We start from the raw sequence: 7,664 nt of genomic DNA on the forward strand, positions 1-7,664 counted from the left end.
TTCAAAGAAGAAGAAAATTCACACGTATAAGATCTACCCTTCACTCTCAAGAATATCTTAAAGAGCATATTCAAGTGTTCAAATTATTATCTCTGGTTAAGAAACAAGTATTCCTAAGGAATAAATCTGCCTAAACAATATTAGATTTTTAAAGGAGAACAATAATGGTCCTTATATTTAGAGAATATCAAATAATTACTATTACTAATAATAGTTCTTTTTTTCAAGTTCAAGCGTAAGATTATAAACATTAGATTTTATTTAGGTGAGTATGTGAATAAATTAATAATTCAAGAATTATAAACGCTCAAAGAAAAATTATAGTTTTTGAATTCACCTACTAACATCTATTTTAAACAATTTAAATTTGAGTCAAGACTATCTCAACCTCTACAAGAAGATTTGAAGAACAACCTGATTATTTAGAAATATTTCACTAACACATTACTCACTTTTTATTTGATGAGTCTTGTAGATTTAACACACCTTCTCTAAATCCTTTTCACAACATAGATATCAATTTATGACCTTTCAAGTGAGATAAGATCTTCTAACATTCTCACTCTATCTTGGCCTTGGATACAAATTCTCGGTAGAATGTTAAGAAAATGTATCATAGAGTAGGATTTAATTTGTTTTGAGTGATTGTGTGTGTTATTTGGGTATTGAGGAGTGGATTTGTGTGATTAGAGTACACTTTGCTTCTAACCTTAACCTTTTTTATGTTTTTGGTTGATTTATTTTTCTATTCTTTACCTCATGGGAGTCATGGAATGAAGAGCAAGCTCTCCTAGCTCTCCTGGGTGTGGTTAACGTAGGTTATCTCTCCACTTAGTTGAGGGTCGCTAAGCACCCCTATCATGTCAAAAAACCTTAAAAACATTAAGAAAAAAAATAAAAATCCCCAAAATTTTATGTTCTCTGTTATTTGTAATTTTTGGATCGTTGACCAAGATCCAAATTATCTAGATTCATATTGTTGAATCCATAACTAGATGGTTGGACCAGATCTTAAAAGCGGTTGATGAGGGACTATGTGTGGTAAATGATCTTTATTGCCACACACTTGACCGGGATCCAAATCGTCTAGTTTAAATTGTTGAATTTGCAACAACTAGATTGTTGATGAGCTTAAAAGTGATTAATGAGAAACTATTTATGGTAAATGATCTTCATTATCATACACTTATTAAGAAAGGGGGTTGTCAAGATATTCTTTTGTAAGAGGGTATAAAGTTGAGTAAAGATCCATATTGTATTTGGAAAAAGTATATAGAATGGTGCTTGCTACCATCATTATTGGACAATTAGATTGTCAGCCCACCAATCCCAATCATCGATGCCAACACAAGTCTAGATCATTGATCCTAATCTAAGATCATCCTAACAACCAAATCATCCAAAATTTGGATTGAGCAATTCCAAGGTCAAATCATGGTCATTTTTCAATCGTATCTCTGGATCATCTACAATCCAAATCATTGCCATTACTTTAGATCATCAATCGTATCTCTAGATCATATGATCCAAATCATTACCATTACTTAGATCATCGATCCAACCAATCGTTGGATCATCAAGAAATTCATATTGTCTGTAATTCAAATTGCCTAATCAAATATCTAGATCGCTGAGCTTATTAGATTCTCAAAGAGTTGAAAAATAAGAAACAATTTAAAAATAATAATTATATTATTTATATGCATCTTGCATGTCCTTTCATTTTGTTTGTAAGACTATTGCTTTCTATCAAACAACCTTTAAAAATATAAAAAATCATCATAAAATTTAAAAAAAAACTTCAAAAATCATAAAATCTTCACTAAAAGAACTTCTACAAGCGATATTATGCCACTAGATCAAGTGCTTATGCATGTCGCATAGTGTTGTGCTACAATGCTAGCACTGACCCCAAAGTTAAAGTCAGGTTTCCCTCCATGTTAGACTAGATATGGGAGGAACATTCAGCTTCCACATGGATTAGAACCATTAGGCAAGGGCCTTTAGAAAGAACCATATCAATAACCAAGTTGAAGTAGTGCCAATTCATTTAAGGATAGGGAACTGCAACAGTTAAGAACCACAAATATATAGCCTCAAGTGTACCAATAACTCCCAGAGAACTAGTGTACCCAATGATGTATTCAAGATTTGTATCCCATGAATAACCAAGAGAAGCATCGTTTGGGGTGCCAACCTATGGATATGTGGGAGCATCCTACACTCAGGTACCTCCCAGAATGGAACCTAGGCACATGGCCGCAATGGCTCTTGAGCAAGTTGTAGAACTGATAGAGACTAGGTTTAGAACTCACATAACCCAAGAAACAAGAAGACACACAGACACCATTCTAGCACTAATCAAACCAATCAAGGGATTGAGGGAGGAAATGGAGTATGGTCATCCTAGGATAAGACCCTCTCTCATAGCCAAGCTCATTTTAAAGCTCGACAAAATGAGAGATCCCTACAGCCATCTAGCTTCTTTGAAGCAAGTTTGTATTGCAAAAATGGTGACTCATCCTTGAACAAAGATCGATATTTTTAGCTTTACCTTAGAGAACAACGCTTTGCTTTGGCTCCAATTGTTAGAAGATTCCTAAAGAGAAATCATGGAAGCCTTGGAGCTAGCTTTTACAATAAGATAGGTGTCTTAATAACTCAACTCTATCAATTCAAGCAGCTTGAACACAAAATAGTGAGAGACTAAATTAATTATCTTGAGCAACAGGTGTCTCACTGAGGGAAAACCAAGTTAAACTAGGTGTCTTAATAAGATAGGTGTCTTAATAACTCAACTCTATCAATTCAAGCAGCTTTTACAATAAGATAGGTGTCTTAATAACTCAACTCTATCAATTCAAGCAGCTTGAACACAAAATAGTGAGAGACTAAATTAATTATCTTGAGCAACAGGTGTCTCACTGAGGGAAAACCAAGTTAAACTAGGTTGATTTTATTGTTTTGAAAAGGATTGAGAAGCAAGTAACTACATTACATTGTATGCCGCGAAGGGCATCGAATAGAGTGCGCCCCATCCATAAACAGTCTAAGATCAAAATCATTAACCAAAATGGAGCCTAGCATTAAGAACCATGATTCGAAGAGGGCCACGGCACCCAAGAGGGTTGAAGACAATGCTTGATCAAAGGACTCCTAGGAGTACTTAAAGCCATTTCGAATAGGAAAATCTTAATCTAACACACATACTTCACTCCTAATCACTCACTGACACCATAAACTCAACTACTACAAGTTTTGCAACTCATGGGCAAGAAAAATAAACAATGGATCAATAGAGTGTCTCTATTCCACTGTAGCACTAGTTCTACTCCCCCGACAGAGTGGGCCTCTTGTATAAAGAAGTTGTAGTCTTATAATAAGCATATCAACACCAAGGAGTGCAAACCCATCTAGAGTTGTGATAGTGTATTGCTTGCAAGAATGGAAACCTTACGGATGGTCAATCCCTCGAGCTCTATCGATCCAGTGCTTGGACCTTTGTAATCCAATCACACAAGAGGGAGAAGCTAGCAAGCTTCCTCTCTATTCACACCATCTCTGTCTCTCCCTCAATCTCACTCACACTCCACATCTAGCTATTCTCAAGCAAGGATCAAGAAAGCATGCTCATCTCTCTCTCTCTCTCTCTCTCTCTCTCACACACACACACACACACACAAGCACTCGAACATGCAAGCAAGCATACTCTATATGACACCAAAGCTTAAAACATACATAAACATGTAAGATCTATAAGAGAACACGATAAGCAAGAAGGAAGGAGTTCCTAAGCTTGAGCTCATGTCACCATCTAGTCAAATCTAATACTTCAATGGTTCAGGACCACCCAACTGACTTCTTGCATAGTCGTGCTTTCTAGATATGCCCAATGCAATGAGGTGGTGCCTAGGACCTTACTAGCCTACAAGAGTCATGCTTTTTAAGTTGTGCCAATGCAATGAGGTGGTGCATAGCACCTTACCAGTCTGTAGATTCTATTATATTCAGAATAATCCTGATGATTGGACTAGAGTATAGAAATCATCCGTATCACTGACAAGATAAGAGATGGAAGCAAGAAAAATTGGCACGCTATGGTTCATGATAAACTGTAGAAAAAAAGAAAGTTCATAAGAACATATAGTCCAGACAATGGCTAAGTGGCCTAGTACACTAAACAACATAGGAACCTCTTCACTTATCAACACATGAGAAAACCAAACAACCATTCATTAACAACGAACCAATATAATGCCATATTGTGACAACCAAAATCAATACTCTCTCATACATTCTCTCTTTTTCCTCTTTCTTCTTTGTTTATCTCGTCTTCCAGTTGTTTTGTAGTGGCCATCACATGTTCTCTTAACTCTATCTTTAGTATGTTATCGATTGAGGATGATGTCCTTCCTGAGTACTACCTCTTTTTGGAGGTTTTCAGGCTCCATGTTTGGGTCCTCCTTATCATTGAGGATGATGTCCTTCCTGAGTACTACCTCTTTTTGGAGGTAGTACTACCTGAGTACTACCTCTTTTTGGAGGTTTTCAGGCTCCATGTTTGGGTCCTCCTTATCATTGATTGGCCATTTTTTTCTCTTTAAATCCCTATCTTGCTTCCATGTGTGTGGTGTCGGTTGCAGTCTCTCCTATCCTTAGCCTTTATCTGGATTCCTATCATCTTTCTTATAGGTGGGGGAGGGTGCTTCCAGTACTGTTCTGAGCTTGTCAAGATACTCCTCCCCCAAAGTGCTCTAAGCTCTTCTACGGCATGCTCTTCCCACTCATCCATCTTTTCTACATCCAGCTTGTACATCACTGCGGTGGTCTCTGTGTATATACTACCAATCTGGCCTCCATCTGGGCCATCTTCGCTTGGTCCTTGTTAGCTCTCTCCTGCATGCTCTGGACCACCTCCAGGTGTTCTCTCATGATGACGTCTAATGATGTTGGCTACTTGACTTGTTGGTCCTTACTCTCTCTTGCATGCTCCAGAACACCTCCAGGTGTTCGTTCTCTCATGTTGTCGTTTGCTCTTTGCTTGGCTTCCTCTTCTTTTGCAATGGCGTCGACCAAGTTCTCCTTGATAAGTCTAGTTTTATGCTCTTGTTTTGCTATTACCATTGCCTTGAGGCTGGCTAGTTTTTTTAATGATGTTCCAATTTACTTCTTATAGTCCTACTGCTTGCTCTTTTGGCTTTTGTCCTTGTTTCTTTTTTGAGAGCTTCCATATTCGATAGACTGTGATGTCTCTGGGATTATCCTTGGGGGTGGTAGAGGAGGGATCCCCACCACAGTGGTTGGCAAGATTGAGCCTATCACCACTATGGGCTCTGCTTGGGTTTTCTACTTGTTATGCTCTCCTTCTCCCTAGATCTTGCTCACTTCTCCCAAGACCTCTCAGTGTTCTTGTTTCACAGTAGGGAAATCTTGCTTTTCCTGCTACTTCCCTCATCATTGGTCCTCTTGCTCAGCTAGTCCTTGGAATAGAGCTTTTAAGTGAGCCTCTATTTTTGTTTTGATGCTGCTTCTCTTTAACTTTTCTATCTCCTCTTTTAAGTTGTTGTAAAGAATCTTTGCCCATATAACTTTGGCTCTAAACTTAGCTGCTTGGATTATGTTATAGTTCCTTTGAGACATGTAATATGGTTTGTGCACTAAGTTGATCATTTCTATTACAAACCTCATATGCTTATATCTATCCTCATTTGGGTTTCTTAGGATTTTGTACTCTTTTGCTATCTTCAATGCCCCAAACTACCTCACCCGATCCCTCTCCTCCACTCCTCATGGTATGTTTGTCATGTCCTTCACCTGGGAGTTTGAACACTTCCACTACGTAGCCAGCTATGAACAAAACTGGTTTGATATTCTTCTTCTTTTACAGCCTCTCCAATTGCTCATTTGTGTGGATATTGATTTGGAGATCTTCCCATGGCCACTCCTGTGAACTCCTTCAACCTAACTCATTCCAATCACTCCTTGTGCTTTTCAGCTTCCTGCGGTGGCAAGGTTGAGCTAAGGTGCTCAAACTCCACCATCTTAGCACTTGGGGTGCTAAATAGAGAAAGAAAGCACGGTATGTAGGAGGCGAGGTTGTAGAAAGCAGAAGTAGCTAGGAAGCACAAAGTCACAATTAGGGGAAAGGGTTTACCACCCAAGCCAAAAGGAGTTTTAATATCCATGATTGTCCACGATCTTTGCTTCTTTTGAGATTGATGCATGCATGGCACAAAAAGTTATAGATATAATGAGTGGATAGGGATTGTGAGTCTGACATTTAGCTCTTTCTTTTCCCAACATATGTCAATCATCACAATGCACCCATCTCTTTTGGAATCCTTTCTTCTTCTAGGAGTTTACCAATTTGGGTAACATCTAGATTGAGGTTTCCATTCCTCTTGTGTGTAAGATCATGGTGGTATGGATTAAGCCAAATCCATTCTGGCTTGTTGAGGATATGGCTTGAGCCTATATCCATTCTAGCTTGTTGAGGGTGTTATGGCTCACCCAAACCCCCTTCGAAACACATCCAAGAAGATTACCTGGTGAACCGCAACTGTCATGATGAGGATCTTTTCATTGGCCAAGCTTGTAACCCTTGAGGTCTCCAAGCTCTACAACTCCTTGAGAAGAAATTCCACCATGCCTCCCGCAAGCCTTGTCACACCGTCGCGTTGCATTACGTGTACTCGTCCCTCCTCTAACCTCACTTAAATCATACACACTCACTAGCATGGATTAGAGAGAGATTAGAAAGAGTAAGACTCTATTGCACAATGGGAGAGTTCTTTGTATTATGAGAGATATTCACTTATATACTTGGCCATAAGTGTTCACACTCACTTAAACTCTGGCCGGTTGGACACTTTAGGCTCATAATAAGAGGCCTAGGTAATGCTATTACAATGACTACTCTCATAATATATCCATGAAGTACCTCACTTGGTACTTTATCCTAACTTACTACCACATGTTCTTAAAGTAAAAATCGCCATAAGTAATCCATAGGACCATTACTGGCGCCTGTCCAAGTTATAGATTTGGACACCATTGCTTCATATCTTGAATGTATGACCTTTTGGTATATCTACATAAGATAATGGAAGTAGCTCTTGTTAACCATATGAATGGGTTAACATTCTCCCCTTCCTGATGGCGAGATCACGTCCTCGTCTCGTGATCGCATTGAAGACCTTTATGTGGGGAGAATTGACAAGCTTTGTTGATGGCTTTTGATGCTGAGTGACGTTCAATGGTCCTTGTTTCTCTAAAAAGGAATAAGAAATGCTAGTTAGTAAATAAAAATGTTAGAGATTAGCGGGGATTCCTAAACGGGGCAGGGATGGTGGGGGTTGTTGTGAGTGATTGCATTTTTATATTTTTGTAAGCATTTTTTTATGTAGGTTATATTTTTTTCTCACTTTGTTTTTGGCAATCATAAGCAAAGTTACATGTTATTTGTGTTAGTTGGGAATCTAAGAGATGTTAATGATGAGGAAGGATTCGGAGGAACGTTAACAAAATCATCAGAATGAGATTGTGATTCTCAGTTCCTCATCTGATTCATTGAAACAACATTCATCACTTGAAGAATTTGGCCTTCGATTATGTCTCTTTGTGGGCAGGATTCTTGTCAAATGTTGTTGAGTAGGTCATGTTCC

This window comes from Cibotium barometz, chromosome 7 (assembly GCF_041138505.1).
Source record: "Cibotium barometz isolate CiBa-2024 chromosome 7, ASM4113850v1, whole genome shotgun sequence".
In the NCBI taxonomy this organism is placed as follows: Eukaryota; Viridiplantae; Streptophyta; class Polypodiopsida; order Cyatheales; family Cibotiaceae; genus Cibotium; species Cibotium barometz.